Source organism: Neomonachus schauinslandi, chromosome 12 (genome assembly GCF_002201575.2).
Source record: "Neomonachus schauinslandi chromosome 12, ASM220157v2, whole genome shotgun sequence".
Taxonomy (NCBI): Eukaryota; Metazoa; Chordata; class Mammalia; order Carnivora; family Phocidae; genus Neomonachus; species Neomonachus schauinslandi.
In genome coordinates, this window is record NC_058414.1 from 97,802,559 (window position 1) to 97,821,520 (window position 18,962).

The following is an 18,962-nucleotide window of genomic DNA, read 5'->3' on the forward strand; positions in this document are numbered from 1 at the left end:
GATCTAGGGATGAAAATTCATTTTTTTCTATAGTTATTCAGTTTCAGAAACATTTGTGGAAAAAACTTAAGACTCTTTTCCTCTCCCTATTGAATTCCTTAGGCATCTTTGTTGAAGATCAATTGACCATATAGCTGTGGGTTATTTCTGGACTATCCTGTACCATTGATCTAGTTGTCTATCCTTACTACAGTCACGTTTCCTTTGTATTGATAATAAATTCTTTATGTGCTAATGTGGAAATAGCTCCAAAATGGACTGTTGCATGGAAAAGAGTGTACTTATCAATGTGTATAGCATATTACCATTTTTCTGAAATGACAGAAGATAAAAATATGTTCATGTACGTTAGAATATGCAATTGAGGGGCACCTGGGTGGCTCAGTTGGTTAAGCATCTGGCTCTTGATTTTAGCTTAGGTCATGATCTCAGAGTCCTGGGATCGATTCCCATGTCACGTTTGGTACTCACTGGGGAGTCTGCTTGAGATTCTCTCTCCCTCCCCTACTGCCCCCACACACATGCTTGTTCTCTCTCTCTCTCTCTCTCTCTCTCTCAAATAAATAAATAAATAAATCTTTAAGAATATGCACATAAAACCCTGGAAGGATATACAAGGTATTAACAGCACTAATAAGAGTAGTTACCTCTCACAGGTTGGGAGTATATGGTGACTGGGTAGACGTGGGGCAAGAATATGAAGAAGAATTCTCAGCATATTTTTAAATGATATTGACATAGCAATTCTTCACAATAATATTTTTAGGTGAAATTGTGTTTTTTCAGGCCTTAAATTTTGTTAATATCTGATTTATTTATTCAACAAATATTTGTTGACTGCCTATTATTGTGCGTCGAACAATCTTTCAGACCCTAGGAGTATAGAGGTGAACAAAATTGACATATTCTTTATGTAGGAAAAGGAAAAAGATAATAAATGATAAACAAATAAAACAAGTATTCACTGAAGTTGGTAAGTGCCATGAATGACATAAATAAGAGAAAGTAAAGCAAGACAAACATGAGATGAGGGGATCTGGAGAAGGACTTAAGGAGGAGATAGTATGAGCTGAGACCCAATTGCCAAGACTGATCCAGAGGGAGGACGAATTGAGGGGGAAGGAGGGGACACTTTCCAGGCAGAATAACCTGCAAAGGAAGAGGCCCTGCAGGTGCAAATGGCTGAGCAGACACAGGAATCGGGCAAGCAGGTGGCAGGTCACAGTGCGAGTGACACAGGGCCAAATCGTGGAAGCAGGAAGGGGCTCGGGCCGGCAGAACTTCATAGAAAGTGATGAGGAACTTGGATCTTACTCTAGATGCAATGGGAAGTTTTTGGAAGGAGTGCAACAATCTAATCTAAGTTAAAAAAAAAAGTTCATTTTGTTGGGAGAAGAACAGATTAAGTAGAGGCTGGTAGGGAGAGAGGGAGAAAATCAGGACTTATTATCACAGAAGCCAACAAAGGAAAGTGTTTGGAAAAGGAGGAAGTGCCAGATTGTTCCAACTGAGGACAGAGAACTGTCCGCTAGATTTAATCACATGGGAGTCCTCTATGGTCTGATGGGAGCAATGTCTGTGGGGTGGTGGGCACAGAAGACAGACCAGAATATGCTGGAAAGTAAATAGATTTTCTGTATTGTATACCCCCATCCCCACTACACACATGCACACACACACACACACACACACAGAATGGAAAGTAGAAAAGTGGAGAAAAATTTAGAAGGTTCTTTCAAGTGTTCTTTAAAGGCAATAAAAACATGGAGATGTTTTGTGTGTGTCCAGAGGACATATCTATGTGTTACTTTTAACACATTTGGTACCTATTAAAAATCCTGATAAGGAAAACTGCTGTATAACAAGGTGCTCTTAGTGTGAATAAATTTAGAGTCTATTTTGTATAATTCCACCCTGTTGGAAGTAATATTACTGGCAGTTTCCACTGAAATTTTTAATCTGATTTCTAGGTATATTTTTGGGGAGCTGTACATTTCACCAGCCTATCAGATTGTTCCAAATGTCCATATATAATGACAGAAAATCTCATGATCTTTATCCACCCCACTTGCCCACATCAGCTTGACTGATTAAGCCACATTGTTAATACTCCCAGTAAGGATGATCACTGATGCTTCTTCACTGAGCAGATGCCAAACAGGTGTTTCAAAGTTTGATGCTGGTGAGTGTCAGTGGAATTTATAGAATATCACTGAGACAACATCTTCAGTCAAATATATGGCTATCATTTAAAGTATAAGGGGCTGGGGTTTTGGCTTCTTACTTATGAAAAATAATTATATGTAAATTTAAATATTTTACCATTCTATTCTTATTTGCTATTTGTCACCTCTCTAAGAGACATTTGGTACATAAAATATTTTTTAGAGGAACGACACTGTCTTCCACAGTGAGTACCACCTTCTCAAGCTGATGCAGGATGCAAAGCCTATTTCACAATAATCCAGCGCTCTCCAAACTGTGTATTCGACTCCGTCTATTTGCACTGTCTGCTAATATACCCGTTGTGTTTAACTGTTAAGGCAAATAGTGGGTTCTTTTTATCCCGGTCTTATCCATTCCACTGTATTTACTCTTTTGCCTTGCATTCGCCCGTGTCCCCAGTTTTCTGCCTCAGACAGAGGCTCCAGTTCTTGCCCCCTTCCTCTGTAGCCACAGTTGCAAGAAACCCAGTCGTAATCAGCAATCGGCCCTGCTGCTAAAAGCTATTAGTGCCAATGTTGTTAATGACCGACCCGGTTGAATGTGGGGATTTAAGAGGTAGACTTACTCTTTGTCTCTCCCCAGGGACTTGTTCTTAAATGAGATTCCCACGCTGTTTACTCCGCTCACATAAGGAGTATTAACCACTACCCACCACACTTCCTGTATCAACAGACTGAATTGAAGTAACGGGGAGCTTGAAACATGTCACCATGTGTCGGGTATAAAGCCACACACCCTGAAGAAACTCGGCACCCCTCATGTTAGCCGAAGGAAGTTGGATAACATGGCCATTTGCTTTGAAGTTACAAATATGATTTCCTTCTGGGGACTAGAGGAGGAGAGGGGTACAGTTAGATTTCTTTTAGAAACTGAACACATTAGAAGTAACCTGCAAAATCAATACCAATTACTTGCAAGCAAGGGCTGAAAAATCATTGAAGTTATAGAGTGTGCATGTAGGTGAATGGCTTAAAACAAAGAAGATACTGGCCTGGCTAAAAACTCTCACAAAATAGGAGCCATGTGGCAAAGTTCTCTTCCACTTATTTTGACGTTTTGATAATAATTAGCACCATCAACAATGATCACACTTAAAAAGAAAAATAAATGCAGCAGCAAATAACTCCAAATAAGAAAGCTCTTTTTCAGACTCTTTGGAATGACTAAGGTTTGTGTTGTCTTTCTAGTAAACATCAAGGCATTCAGAAGGTGTGTAAGGATGGCTTATCTACATAGACCAGCAAGCCATTCATTCAACAAAGCTTTCTGCATGCCAATATTCTGTGGTTAGTGTCTCAAGATTCTATTTAGCAGAATTTCACTTTGAGGGGCTTGGTACAGCCTTTAGAGATTTAACTGCTAGTCTCTCCTTTGTTCAAAAGACTGAAACAATGCCTTTCAAATTCCTGGAATTCTTAAGCTTGTGTTTCACACTGGACAGAAAATAGAATTTCTTCCTTTTTTATTGTCCTCCAGTACCACAGAGCACGTGTCTGCGAAGACAGGGACCCAGCAACCTCTCTCTCTAGGCTGGTCGTGATGGAGAGGTCCTGAGAAACTATTAGGTCTCTCAAGCTTGCTCGAGTCCATGATCGATTTGTGTTATGAGTGTATGTTGGGGCGGGTGGAGGTAGGGGGTAGAGGGAGATTCTCTAGGTCATAGGGAGATGATGTCTATGATTAAAGGTCATTTGAGAAGGAAAAGGTTTAGGCATGTGTGTATCACCAGTATGAATAGCACAAAAGATAACTATAGATCCCCTTGGACCATTATTTTCTTTGACTTCACTTTTGCTGTCTCTGGACGTAGAGTAGTCGGGTTCTTAATATTTGAAAGATTTGTCTCAAAACACAATGTCACTAAAAAAAGCCCCCTCTTACTATCTTACTTCTTTTTTTTAATTGCAGAGCCTCTAATTAATATTTAGTAAGTAAGAAGTAAATGGCTAGCCACGCAATGCCTGAAAAGGAGAGTTCTTGGGAATTGCTTAAGGGAGAATGGAAACAAGAGAAGTGGGTCACACAATCCCGCAACAGCCAACAAGCACTTTCCAAATGGGACAGGTGGATAGGGAGAGGGAAATTTTGCGTAAGGTGAGTTCAGGATATGTCAGAATTAGGTTGTGGGAAGTTCAAGTAATTTTACAGTATGTACAAAGTACGGGTAAATTCATTTACTACAGACTGTACTGAAGGTAAAATACTGCTTAAAAAGTCTTAATATTTTGGGGCACCTGGGTGGCTCCATCATTTAAGTGGCTGCCTTTGGCTCAGGTCATGATCCTGGAGTCCCGGGATCGAGTCCCGCATCGGGCTCCCTGCTCAGCAGGGAGTCTGCTTCTCCCTCTGACCCTCCCCCCTCTCATGCTCTCTCTCTCACTCACTCTCTCTCTCTCATAAATAAATAAAATCTTAAAAGTCTAATATTCTCTAAATGAAACATGCCCCTCACTATTCATGTTTTTTATAAATATTTATTTATTTTTGAGAGAGAGAGTGTGTGTGTGTAAATGGGTGAGGAGGGGAGAGGGAAAGAGAATCTCAAGCGAGCTCTACACTCAGCGCAGAGCCCGACTGGGGGCTCAGTCTCGTGACCCCGAGATCATGTGACCTGAGCCCAAATTGAGAGTCAGATGCTCAACCGGCTGAGCCACCCAGCCGCCCTGCTAACTATTCATGTTTTTTAAAAAGCATTAAAAATATTGGGATTCAGTAGTTATATTTACTGTTATCCTTTGAAATAAAAATAATTCTCATTTTAGTTTCAGATGTTGAGTTGTTAAAAGAACACTGAAGGAGGCAAACAGTACATACATGTTTGTCTTTATGGGTTTATGCAGTTTATAGATATGCTCAGCAGTGCTTCTGATGAGTGTTCTTGGTAGCATTAGGTTGGTTGTTAATGGAGTATTGACCCAACAATTTATTGAGACAAATCCTTCTGCTTCACTCACTTGATGTGTTTCATATTATAATTACATCTAACACTTTACTTCACAACTTAAATTAGTATAGTTGGGTGGAACTTTGAGAAAGTGTATAAAAAGCTATGAGCAGAATTATTAATTATGGTAAAAGTGTGTTTTGAAAAGAGAAAGTAGGATTGTTACTCAGAAAATTCTCAAGTGTAATAATCATAATCTTTAGTTTAAAAAGAACATCATAAAGGGATATAAGATTTTTGCTGGGACATAGAAAACAACAAAAATCATGTACTAACTGTGTGCAAACACAGGCCTGGTATTTTTCACAAGGTGTTTTCCATGCAGCTGAAAGGAGAAAATATATGTGCAAAAATCAGAATGAGAGACAGCGGCTGGTAAACAAGGGGCAGAGGAAAGGTGCGCTCTGAAAATGTGTGGTGTGGATAGCACAGACCCGTCCTCCCTGGAGAGGCCAAGAAAGGCTTTCTGGAAGAGATGGTATTGAGGGAAGTATTGAGGGTGAGACGTAAAAGAGGAGAAAAGGTCTAGAAAAGGCAAAGCTTTTGTGTGGTGGACACTTGGATTTCAGTTCCTGTGGTTTTCATAGAGAAGTAGAAGAACCCTGAGGCCAGACATGGGGGGCAGTTCCTCTCAGGCCGGGGAGCTATAGGTATTCTCTACAAGCCTGTCAGGGGAAGGCCATCCAAGGGTTACAAGCTGGGAGCTATTATAATGAGTTCCATAAAGAACAATATGGCTGTCATGTGCTGGATGGACTCAGAAAGACCAAAGCCAGGAAAACTAAGAAAATGTTTTAACAATAATAAAAAAAGAATTAATTGAACATTCGACCTGAGATTTTTTTTTTTTAAGATTTTTATTTATGTATTTGTCAGAGAGAGCGAGAGAGAGAGCACAAGCAGGGGGAGCGACAGGCAGAGGGAGAAGCGGGCTCCCCGCTGAGCAAGGAGCCCAATGTGGGACTCCATCCCAGGACCCCAGGATCATGACCTGAGCCAAATGCAGACAAGACACTTAACCAACTGAGCCACCCAGGCGTCCCTCTACCTGAGATTTCTAATAGAAATATTGAAAAGAATGCAAAAGGAAATCATAGATCCAGTTCAACAAAGATTTAAAATTTCTAAGTGATGTTATAATCCTATTATTTAACCAGTTGTTAGGAATCCATTAATTCTGCGTCTATAATTGGAACAGTTCTAGAATTCTGCACTTTATTTGACATTCGTTGAACTTAAAGATTCCCTTAAGTGTCAACCAATCAATGAGATTGTGATTAAGAATTTCCTCTTAATTTATAGTTTAATAGTGGCTGGAGAATGGAAACTAGAAATCTGTAGCCCATGCTCTACATTTGATCCAGAGACACAACAAATTCAAATTTGATGACTCTAAAACAACCATTTGGTGTTTGTACTCCCAGTTTTTCCTCTAGTACTTTATGAGAGATATCAATGAGACTTCAAACCCAAATCACTGACTGGTATGACCAGCAGGCTTCTTTAACACATGGAAAACTCTGGAGTGAATGGAAATTGCTTGTATTTTTTTCTCAAGTGAAAAACAATGTGTAGGAAATATATTTATAGTAATCACATGGCAAAAGTGGACATGATTTTTCATTATAGTAAAATGTAATGCATCCAGTTGATTCTTCCAACCATTACCATCTTATCAAGAAATAAGAAAGAATATTTTTAACTGGATAAGTCCTTCAAGTAAAAACTGAATAAATTTCAAGGGCTGACATCCTTGTCAGTAAGAACTTCAGTAATTACTTACTATTGATGAAAAATATCCTGGTGCCAAATGTTTTCTTCATTTGGCCCATCCTTGGTGGGTAGGTGGGTCAAGCAAACAGTTCTGAATCAAACTGACTACTCTCTAAATCCCACCACGCCCTCCATAGCAGCATGACTCTGTCAGGCCACCTAACCCCTAGGGAAAAACCTCATCTGGTGGTTATGTAAATTGTATATGGTAAATGTAGAGTGCTGAGCACAGAGCCTGGCACATGGCAGATGCTTAATAACTATTCGTTGAGTGAATGGTTATTTTTACTCTAAGTGGAGTGGACCACGAGGTTTACTAAACAAATTAGATGGTAAAACTTGTCGAGTGCTAGCCTCTGTGTCATTGATAAATGAGGAAGGAAAGTTGAAAGAAAGGGGAGAAGTGGGTGAATATAGTACACTCATTGAAGATGGGAAGATGTGATTTCTGGGTACCCAACCCTGGGCGCACAGGTGCATTCTAGAGTGTTGCTCACTGTCCCTCATTTCCTACTCACACTCACACCCGGCCATCTGTGGCCAAAGTGAATGCAGGTTTTAGGGAACAGACCAAAACAGATTCAAGTCCAGTTTGCTTTATTTCCAAGTAGGGTGAGCTTAGGCACTTCATTTAAAATTTCTGAGCTTCAGTTTCCTCTTTTATAAAATGAGTCTCATAGAGTTGTTGTAAGAAATGATGGGTTACTGGGGCGCCTGGGTGGCTCAGCCATTAAGTGTCTACCTTCGGCTCAGGTCATGATCCCAGGGTCCTGGGTTCAAGCCCCGCATCGGGCTCCCCGCTCCGCGGGAGGCCTGCTTCCCCCTCTCCATCTACCTGCTTGTGTTCCCTCTCTCGCTGTCTCTGTCAAATAAATAAAATCTTTAAAAAAAAAAAAAAAAGAAATGATGGGTTACTGAACTCTTCCATTCTAGGACACGTGCACATTTCACATTTTAATTGAGATGATTCTTAAAATCAGTGCTGTATCCATTTTGGGGGGGAGAAAGTGGCACATAAAATGATGGGGCCTCCTACTATAAATGGAATCTTAATTTGATGAAATACAGGAAGGTAATAAAGGCAAAGTGCTTTTCACAACATCTGGGTTATAATAAACAAAAAGCAAAGTCTGGAAGGGGATGCTCAGTGCTGTTATTGCTATGCTGTGCTACCCCACATACAGAAAACATCCCTTTCCTCATCAATGCCCACTGACGCATCAGCTCATATTAATGCCATCCAGAGCACATTTTGCGAAAGAATAATTCAAGTCTTAAATGTCCTGGTTTCTCTAATCATCTAAAGTATCATAACTACTTAATGTAAAACAATAAAGTCAGGCCATGAGTACTGAGGGTCTGTGATGTGCTGGGCACTCTACTGGGCACATATTTTTATTATTTTTTTCTAATATGACTTTAATATGATTTAATGTCACCACCAACAACAGCACCATATGGCAGTTTCCTCATTTCCTCTAAAATAATTTTACTGAGGCTTTAGTGTGTCCAAGTGACCGAACTCTGTATACTGAATTTTTCTCAAAGTTTCTTCAGGACATCAGAAAATAATGGAAATTTTTTTCAGGTGGCCCTCTACCAACTGGATATGAAATTGGATCAGCTGGAGGCAAGAACAGATGGGGTTGAGCAACAGATGGAAAGATCCTGTTTAGGATATGCAGAATCATTCTGGCAAAATCAGTCATACCACAGCAGTTAGTTTTAGTTTGGTTAAAGAAAATGAACTAAAGTAGACAATTGAGTTTCTGGGAAATTAATATGGGCTCATACTCTAGAAATAGTCTTGATTAAGTGTCAATAAGATGGATGAGCTAATGATGCTGAATTAAGTCTTAAAATGTCAATCTTGTCAATGATAATAGCTCTGTCTGTTTGGTACTTACTATGAGCCAGGCACTTTACATGCACACCTCATTCAATCCTCACAAAAACCCCACAAGACAGACATTTTTCCCATTTTATAAAGGATGAAATTGAAGCAGTAAGTACATTGATTCAGGTCACATGACTCTAGGTACCAGAGCCAGGATTGGAGCTTGTCTGTCTGACTCCAAAGCCTACACAGACCATGACCACTTGCCTTCCAGTGTTAGTTGGTGCTTGTACAAGAAAAGTTAGAAGAGCAAATGGTCAGTTTAGAGGAATCCTAAGGTCCTTTCCATAGTAACAATAAGAACAGACCTACAACAATTTGACCCCTGTGGCACCTGGCCTGGATCCTAGCGGAAAACACGGAACAGCTGCGGTAGCCACATGGTGCCCAGTGAAGGAGAGGCTCACAGGGACCATGCTCAGGCTGTGGTGAATCATGTGGACTCCCTGTAGAAGCCTCCCATCTGCCTTCCGCCTAGAAGCTCTCCACACTGATCCAGAAATGGATCTCCAGAGAGAACTTGGGCCGGAAGAGCCCCAGGTACCCATTCATGTCCAAACACGCTGTGAGGAATCCTGCTTCCCCTTAGGGCACTCAACAACTGGGTGACTGTGAGGTAGTGAGTAAGCAAGACTTGGAGCCCAAATCTGTGCCCTGCTCTAACTTTGAAGCAAGACTACGAAGGAGAAGGGAATCATTAATTGACTGCCTACTATTTGCCAGGCCCTGTGCAGACCATAGACTTGGGTGGAGAGAGGAAAGATAAGGCTAAACAGCAGCTGGACAAATGTCTGTCAGGCGCCATGCTCTTTATGTGTCATTTCACTTCATACAAACTTCTCTCGTATCAACGAGTCCCTGTTGACTATGAGACCACATTGTCTGCTCAGCCAAATGTTCAGGAAACTGGTACTAGTTTTGATTAAGCAGAGCATAAGCCCATTTTCTGAGAAAAATAACAGAGATGGCAAGTATATTCCCTTAAGGAAGTAAATTTCTTTTTCCAACTTATTTTCCTCAAACAAAACAAGATTTTGCTGTGTCCATTACAGTAGCCTTGCTGTCCATACATAAATATCGCAGAAATCTTTGAGCTTTCAGGAAGGTAGAGGAATTCTTTAAGCCTGAGAATGAGGAATCTCAGGGCGCCTGGGGGGCTCAGTCAGTTGGGCGTCTGGCTCTTGGTTTTCGGCTCAGGTCATGATCTCGGGGTCCTGGGATTGAGCTCCACATCAGGCTCTGCACTCAGCATGGAGTCAGCTTGAGGATTCTCTCCTTCTGCCTCTGCTCCTCCCCCCACCTCTCAAATAAATAAATCTTTAAAAAAAAAAAAAGAATTGAGGAATCTCTTCGATGCACCCATGCCCTGTAGTATGAGAACAATAAATGCCCATTGGGTATAAACATGAATTAAAGCTATAGGTGTAACACATTGTAGACATTAAATTAATAATAAATCATCATTAATGGACTGCTTTAAAAGAATGGGACTATGAATATTCATGGCATAAGTCTCAGTTTAAGGAAAAATGATATAATCTACCATTACACTTGTAGTTTGGGACACTAAAAACAATTATAGACCTTGAAAATCCGCACATACTGAAGAAATAGAATTTAAAATAGCACTTAATGAATTTGTGACACAGTTTTTCATATTGTAATGATTCTGAAATTGGGATGTGTCTTCAATTCAAAGACACATATTATAGTTGCTTTCAGCAAAGTGGCAGCTTGATGTAGCAAGCATTGCATCCGTGCAGATGAACATCAAAGCCTGTGGAATGCTTGTCAGCATCTTGCAAGAAAATTCCAGAGAAAATAATGGAGCACTCTTATTATTTCCAGGAACCAATGGTCTGGGACGGGGGCGGGAGGCGGGGGAGGTGAGATGGTGCATTAGATGTGTTTAACAACATTTTCGAAGCAAAAGTAAGAAAAAGAGTCTAGCTCTGTGTCATTGCAAAGTGACTTAAGAACCCAGCATCAAAGCATTTTAGTTGCTTAGATTTGTTTAAGAGACATTACATTACCTTATTTTCTGATAGCCTAGAGATTTCTCTTTTAAAACTTATTTTTTTTTAAAGCGTATCAATGACTGAATCAAAATGTGATTCCAGGAGTCAGACTTAAAGTGAAGGAAGTTTCAGAAACAGCTTACCCATTTATTGTGCTTATATTTTCTTTTTTATGTATGTTCAAGAAAGGATTTTAAAAATCCTTAAAACAATTCAAAAGGAGATCCTTCAATAAATACAAATTTTTCAAGTGATACAGTGTATCACGTTTGTTAATGTGGTGGCATTTTTCTTAGTTTTTCATAAAACAATTCTAACTGCCGACATCAGAGATTACAACGAAATGGGGTTCATCAGAGGGCACAAGAACATGAGGAGATGGTCTGTAAATCCAGAGATGTATGGTATGGAAGAAATCAGAGCCAGCCTGGAAGTTTCCAGGGATTCTTGGCTTGGTTGTTTAATTAACTGGCTGAGCAACCTTGAGCAAGTCACTTCATCTCTCTGGACCTCATCTGTGAAACAGGGAGCTGTGCTCAGTGATTTGTGAGCACTGGAGAATTGACATCAGGAGACAGCTGAATCAGTCAGGAAAATAGAACCTACTCTGGATATTCCAAGGAGAAAGGCACTTAACGTAGGGCATTCGATGCTTACAAAAATGATGGGAAGGCTGGAATAACTCACCACTGCTGTCTCTTAGCTTCCCCAGTGGCCGCCAAGGAATTAGATACTGCTGCTGCCCCCAGGCCAGGAACTGCAGGAAACATCCACCAGTGGTCATGGCTGCCTGCAGCACCTACAAGAGAAACCCACACGTCTACAGACCACTGGCCATACACGTACTTCTTCTCTGCCCTTCAGATCTCACACAGGGGCTTCTTCCTGGTAGATTCTAAAGTAGAACTCTGTCCTCGAGGGATTTGGGGAAACATGTTCCCACACTGCCAGTCCCATGCTATGTGGAGAACACAGAGGAAGGTAGGACGAGTATGCTAAGGGCCACAGACAAATGTCTGACACCCCAGTCGGGGAGCTAGGGGGCTCTGATCAACGCAAGTGTGCAAGAAGTAAAGGACTGTGTGGAGACGCAGATGTTGTGGAGAGGAAAATCCACATCTGAAGGATGCTTCAAAGGAAAAACTGAAAGAATGGATATGGATTGCTCTTTCCATCCACACTAGCAAGTCAATATAATCTCTAAATCAAGTCTCTTGAACTCTTCTGCCGGCTGTCATGTTCTTCTTCCCTGGCTTTCCCGTAACGGGAACCATACCCCCTGCCCTCTCGTAGTGCAAGAATAATGATTTGCTAGCAGAAGCTCTGAGAGTCCGCCTTTGCACTGAACATGTTATATTGTTTGGGAACCTGGCTAAATTTTTCCATAACTGCTTTGAAAGTGATTTCCATTTAGAGCTACGTGGAACAAATTTCTGCTGCCAGCGAAATCTTCTTTTTCTTTTTCTATGAACAGAATCTCATAAAAAGGACTATTGCTCTTTTGTACTTCTCTGTGATGCATTTTGTGTTGGGGTCTATGAAGGAAGCCATCTAAAAATATATTGAGTGTTGTGAAAATATCCTCATAGTTCTGCCAGGATTCAACTTTTTAAAAGTTGTCTTTCTTCTCCCTTTGTGTCTCTTTTTCAATTATTTCTTTCCCTTTGGTACACTGCCAGATTAATTTTTCTGGGTCTTTCATAGACACCTACAATGGCTGAAAGGATCCAACTCCCACCTGTGAGAGCCTCATTAAACTCCAGCAGTTTGATGACTGCATGGACTCAAACCCAGTTTAGGGAGAGATGATCGCTTTCAATAGAAAACTTAACATCACCCATGGCTGGAATTCTGACTACTTTTTATGATAGATATAATAGGCGTCCCTCATCCTCTAGTTTGTGTCTGTATCTGTGTTATGTTATACCAGACACTGGCCAATAATACTGCTGCTGTCTAGTTAGTAAGGGTTTTAGCTTATCTCAACATCTCAGTGTGGTTATGTTTATCTTAAACTCTACAGAGGTGCTTGTTTGCATTGTAATTCAGCTGAAACAGAAACTTAGCTCTCTGCTTGCTCACAACTCTAAGTAGCTCGTGTTTCTTTAACTTCAGGTGTCAAACTAACTTCACCTGGGGCCTGATCCTCTAATGAGGACAAGAAAAGACTTGCCCCAGATACCATATTGTTTCATTCCCCAATTAAATGGCCCCTATAACAGTATTTGTCTCTATGCATGGATTTGGCAAGCCATGGTCTAGAGCTGACCAACTGGGACCTAGGGTAGGCATCCAGCTACCGGGGTGAAGGAGGGCCCTGCCACCTTCCTCACTGATTCAGAGGGAAGGATGCAAATATTTTAGAACAGGAGGACCAGGGGCCCTAAAGTCAGCATGAGCTAGGAGAAATGAGCAGAACCATGAATAGAGTCATGATGTTAGAGATTCATAGAAGAAATGTTTAGAGGTATAACACATAGACAGATCAAGAGTAACTCCTCATTCTAAGAGCTCATACACCAGAGAGGGGCCCAACCATGAGACTCCACATCTCACAACCAGCAGTCTAATGCTTGCCTCTGTAGCTGCTATTCTGTTTAGTGGTGGTGAACGGATGTGGAGAATTCATATGACTACTGTAAGAAATAAGATAGCCATAACTCCCAAGTTCAATAACTTGTTTGAAATAAACACTATTTTAGTAGCTTGAATTGTGGCCCCTCAAAAGATATGACTAGGTCTTAAAGCCCCAGTACCTGTGAACGTGACCTCATTTGGAAATAGGGTTTTTGCAAATGCAGTTACGTTAGGGTTCTGGGGATGAGATCTTCCTGCATTCTGAGTCAACCGTAAATCCAATGACTGGTATCCTTACAAGAGAAAGGAGAGGGAGACTTGGCATTTAAAGACACAGAGAGGAAAGCCACAGGAAGACCTAAAGAATGCCAGGAGCCACCAGAAGTTAGAAGAGGCAAGGAACACTTTCCCCCAGAGTCTTCAGGGGGGATGCAGCCCTACTGGCTCCTTGATGTCTGATTTCTAGCCTCTGGAGCTGAGAGAGAACACATTTCTCTGGCTTTCAAGTACCAGATTTATGGAAATTTGTCACAGTAGTCCTAGCAAACTCCTACAGTTATGAGATTCCAATCTAAAGAGCAATCTGGGAAGAAGATTTCATCATTCTGATAGCTATTTTTCATTAACAAAGTATACCTCGAATGACATTACTGTGAATTTTTGTAGTAAGAAGGACTATATGCATAGCCCCCCCCCCCAACTGCTTTTAGCCCAAAGTCTTAAACACTGAACATTCCCTAAAACACCCCACCCACCTTCCCACTCCACACCCTTCCTCCACTATGGCAGCCGCATGGTCTTCTCTCCGTTCCTGGAACATGCCAGACCTGCTCCCGCCTCAGCTTTGGTGTATCTCTTCTCCCGCTTGTTAGACCCCTTCCCCCACCCCTGCGCCTCCTCCCCCAGCCTGAAATCAACCCCAACCTCTTTACCTTTGGGAAAGACCCTGGTGACTCTCAAATAGGTCAGTTGCACCCTCCCCTGCCTCTTTTCCAACACCTTTCCTTCTCTTCATGGAATTATCACTGTTTGTAATTCTATGTTTATGACAATCCTAGATTTTTTGTTGTTGTTCCCACTAGACTGTAGCCCCATGAAGGCAGGCACAGGGCTTTCTGCTCATCATTCAGCCTTGGATGAAGCTGGACCCGTTGCTTACACTTCAGGCTGTCCATTATTCACATGGCTGTCTTGTCGTCCACATAGAAAATGGGAACTATAGGAAAACCAGTTCATAGAACTCCAAAATTCATTTATCCTCATGACATCTTAATTTTCCTCTGTGCGTTTCTAAATAGATGCAAGTTCTGTTCTCACCCAAGAGCATTTCAGAAATCAGTAACCATACTCAAAAGAGGCTTACACCTGTCATAACCACTTCACTTTGCCTCTGACTCTCATGGGTAGGCCAGTTCACCTTAATTATTTTTATTCATCTGTGTAATCAATAAACATTCGTTGAGTACCGAATAGGCTCCAAAGATTATATTCCAACGCATTCTTGAATCTGTAGGAGAGGAAAGAAGATAATGAGAGCTCTGTTGGGAGAGTGGCAATGGGGTGTCCAGGGCACTTATTAAGGACAGAAGGGGGGAATCAAAATGAGACCAGGTGGTGTTTAAAAGAATATTTTTAGAGACAGTAACTCCTGAGTTGAGTTTTAAATGAAGAGTGGGAGAAAATGGGTAAAGACATAAAGGTTGGTCTACAGCAGGGTTTCTCATACTTGGCATTCTGAATGGGATAATTCTTCGTTGCAAGGCGCTATGCCGTCGTTTTAGGATGCTATTAACATCCCTGGCCTCTGCCCATGACATGCCAGTGTGACAGCCAGAAAGCCTCCTGACATTGCCAAATATCCTCTGGAATGCAACCTTCCCTGCTGTTGAGAACTACTGGTCTGGGGCACAGGAAGGAGCTCGTCTAAAGGTAGGGAGTAGCTGGGTTACTACAAGCATTTCCATATAGCTCTTGAGAAAAGTGTTTGGATGGTAGTGCAGGGAGAAGGAGGGAAAATGTAAGACACACGTTATGCAAGGGTTTTGTGTGTCAGGCTACGGAGTTTGGAACTTCATCCTGAAAGTTCTTGTAAGGAACTGAGGGATTTTAAGTAAAGGAGGAATAAGGGCTAATTTGTGTTTAAGAAAAATCACTCTGATCACAGTGGAAAGGATGAGTGGAATGGAGATCGGATGAAAGCTGTAACCCAGGAGAGAAGTGATGAGTGAGAATAGAGAGGAATGGGAAGACACACGAGGTGTTCAGATCAATCTCCAAGACTTTGTTCAAGATGGCATCTACGTTCTGGGCTTGGATGATCAGAAGGTAGAATCATAAGTGTTCTCCAATATCCAGTCAGAATTTAAGCCCCATAACTTCATGAACCCCATGACTATCTGAGGCTTGAACTCAGAAAAATTACTTGCAAAGTTTTTTAAGTGTAGTCTAGGTGAACTCACAGTATAATAAATAAAAATAGCACTGCCTAAGGCTTCACATTCAATTAAGCCTTCAGCAAAGATTTCCTGAGAATATTGCCCCCCAAAAAATATTACTTTTAAAAGTAATCAATATAATGGAAAACCTTAGTAAATTTCCATTTACAATCCCCATCTCCAAGTAAGGTCTTACACAAGCAAGGCAAATGGCAAATTGAAGAATTGAAGCCATTTTTCTTGCCTGATTGTCCCCAAAATTGTCTCATTTCTTTGCTTCACTTTCTGAGTTTATATGATAAAGGTTGGATTTACTTTTTTTTTTTTTTTAGTATTTTAAATAGTTGGATCTTTGACAATACTGAGAGAAATAATTGTCAACAGGTCATAGCATTTGGCAGAACTTCTGTTTTTATTCAGCCATTTGTCAGTGTGTATGGTATGTCCTTCCTGTGAGAACTGACCAGATAGAGCTTCACAAGCACCCACTGTGAGGGAGAGAAGGAGCAGGCTGAGATCTCAGTCATAAAGAGATTTCCCGGCTGGCTATGCCACACAGTGAACAAAAACGATTAACAATTCAGGGCAGGGGCGCCTGGGTGGCTCAGCCAGTTGAGCGGCTGCCTTCGGCTCCCGGGGTCCTGGAATCAAGCCCCGCATCCGGCTCCCTGCTCGGCAGGGAGCCTGCTTCTCCCTCTCCCTCTGCCTGCCACTCCCCCTGCTAGTGCTCACTCTCTCTCTCTGATTTAAAAATAAATAAAATAATTTAAAAAAAAAAAGCAATTCAGGGCAAAGCGTGGTAATTTCCATAGACTATGTCTGACAGAAAAGTTCAGAGCTTCCCATTTCACAAACCTCTGAACGTTCCTTGCTCTTCAGCGTGAGGAACAAGATATGCAAGCCCTGCTCACTACAATGGGTGGAACAGGTGGTCCCCAACATGTGGGCGGAGTTAGTTCACGGCAGTCGCTTTAGGTAAAAGCCGTCTCGCAACTGCAAGAATTTATCTAAACCTGGAGCACTGGGTGTTAACGTATGGTGGTTAACATAACATAATAAAATAAAATAAAATAGAATTTATCTACAACTATTCCTGCCTTTCACCAGATGCCATCATCTGGGCTTTGACTGGAGATTGAGCAAGTCCCAAATGGGGATAACTCAGATTGAAGTAGGAATGTTTCAAATCATCTGAAATTTTGAAGAATACAAAAAAAGTATTCATACATAAATGAGTATAAAGTATCCATGGGATCTTTCTGGGTTGATAAATCATGTGTTTTCAAGTCTGGGGCCTCAGTGACAGCATACAAAAAATTCTTACTAATCCATATAATGATATGTACTGTCTTTTTAAAATCAACAACCTTAATATCATTAAAATATCACACATTGAACAAAAAAGATTATTTTAAATCCTAAATCAAGCTGTAATGCCGAAATTAAAAACTATAATACAGAACTCATGTTGGTCAAACTTACCGCTAATTCTTTACTGTTACTGAAAAGAAACAGTTGTTTTTCACTTCACATGCGTCCCACCTATCGTGCTTGGCATTTCACATGCAGAGTTCATTGGCTGCTCACAAGCATGACAGGTGGTTCTAGGACTGTTCCCATTTTACTGATAAGGAAATTCTCACCCAGGTGAAATAACACATGGCAGGTCATACAGCTAGTAAGTGGCAATCCTGTAATTAGGGGAGAGCATTTTCACTCTACTTGGTGAGGAAGAAAACAAACAGAAGCAATTAGTCACTCATTGATTTTGAGTACAATTTTTTTAAAGACAACTTGTTACAGATACACCAGTTCTCAGATGGACAGGGGCTATCTAAATGAGACTGCAGAACGCTGTTTCTTTTCTATGTATCTCTACTAATAATAGTGTTACTTTTAAGTCTGTACCTGCTGAAGGTATTCTCACCTCTGAGAAGAAACAGAAGAGAATAATTTTAGCAATGTTTAAATATTTGTATATTTCTACTTCAGTATTTCCATCCCATTTCAAGTATCTTTTCTGCTGAAAATTTGCCCTGTCTGGGTTCTAAAAGGAATTTGGGCCTCAAACTTTATTTAATGGTAAGAACACATAATTGAATATTTAATTTCCCAAAATGGTTCCAAATCATCAAAACATAGAGTTTAAATACCCAGGAACATAAATTCGTAGAATTTAAGGATTCATGATTCATGCACAAAACACTAAACCTTTCAATGAATAACTGTATTGTTGCCAGTTTTGAAGGAGTTTTAATTTTGTTTCTATTTCAAAACTAACGCAATCAGAATGAAAACAGCCTTACACATGTCCATAGTAGAGATTGTGAATCACATCAGTCATGTCAGGCTCCAGCTAAATCTTCTGAAAAGTATATTAAATCAGGATGAGAATTGTTCAGTAAAATTTCTCCTCAAAGTATAGTAAATATGATTGATTTAATGTATCATTAAATTAATTCTACTGGGAAAATGGCACAAAACAGCAACATTCTGTTGCCATTTTATAACTTGCATTTTTGTGAAGTGACCATTACCATAATGTAGTCAGATTATTATGACAATCTGCACAGATGAAAATATCTCAAAGCCAATATTACATTTTCATCAAGTAAATGACCATGTGTTTCAATAAACACAATTATGAATGTTAGTATACCAACAGATTGAGTAATTTGATTTTTCAGCACTGGTGTTTATAGCAGGAAAACAAATTAATCATCTTCGAGGTAACACTTAGGAATTTAAACCTCGAAAGAATATAATCTGCTTCACCAGATTCTTCTTCTAGTCTTTGTTTGTCAAAGAGGTATCAAGATTGTGTTCCTTTTTGCCCCCTCCTGAGATCATCTTGTCATTAAGTCAGTATCCTATCCAGCAGCGTTATCAATGTAGGGCCCGAGAATTTGGAGTGAATCATCTTTGTTTTGATAAGGATCCACAGGACACCTAGTTCCACAATAGAGGCATCCGAGGAAGTCTGCTTCTCTTGCCCGTTCCATCAGCCTGGGCAGTTCCTGAGCAAGCTGCTCTCTACCCTTGCACACCTGTCCTCTTTGGACCTCCATCCCTCCCATTTCTATCAGAAGGTG

At 40.7% G+C, this 18,962-nt stretch overlaps 1 protein-coding gene across 1 annotated transcript in view; it reads left to right on the plus strand.

Annotated features, from left to right (window-relative positions):
* Nucleotides 1-18,962, plus strand: part of CNTNAP2 (contactin associated protein 2) — a 1,342,199-nt gene that overhangs the window by 875,419 nt on the left and 447,818 nt on the right. The window lies entirely within an intron of this gene.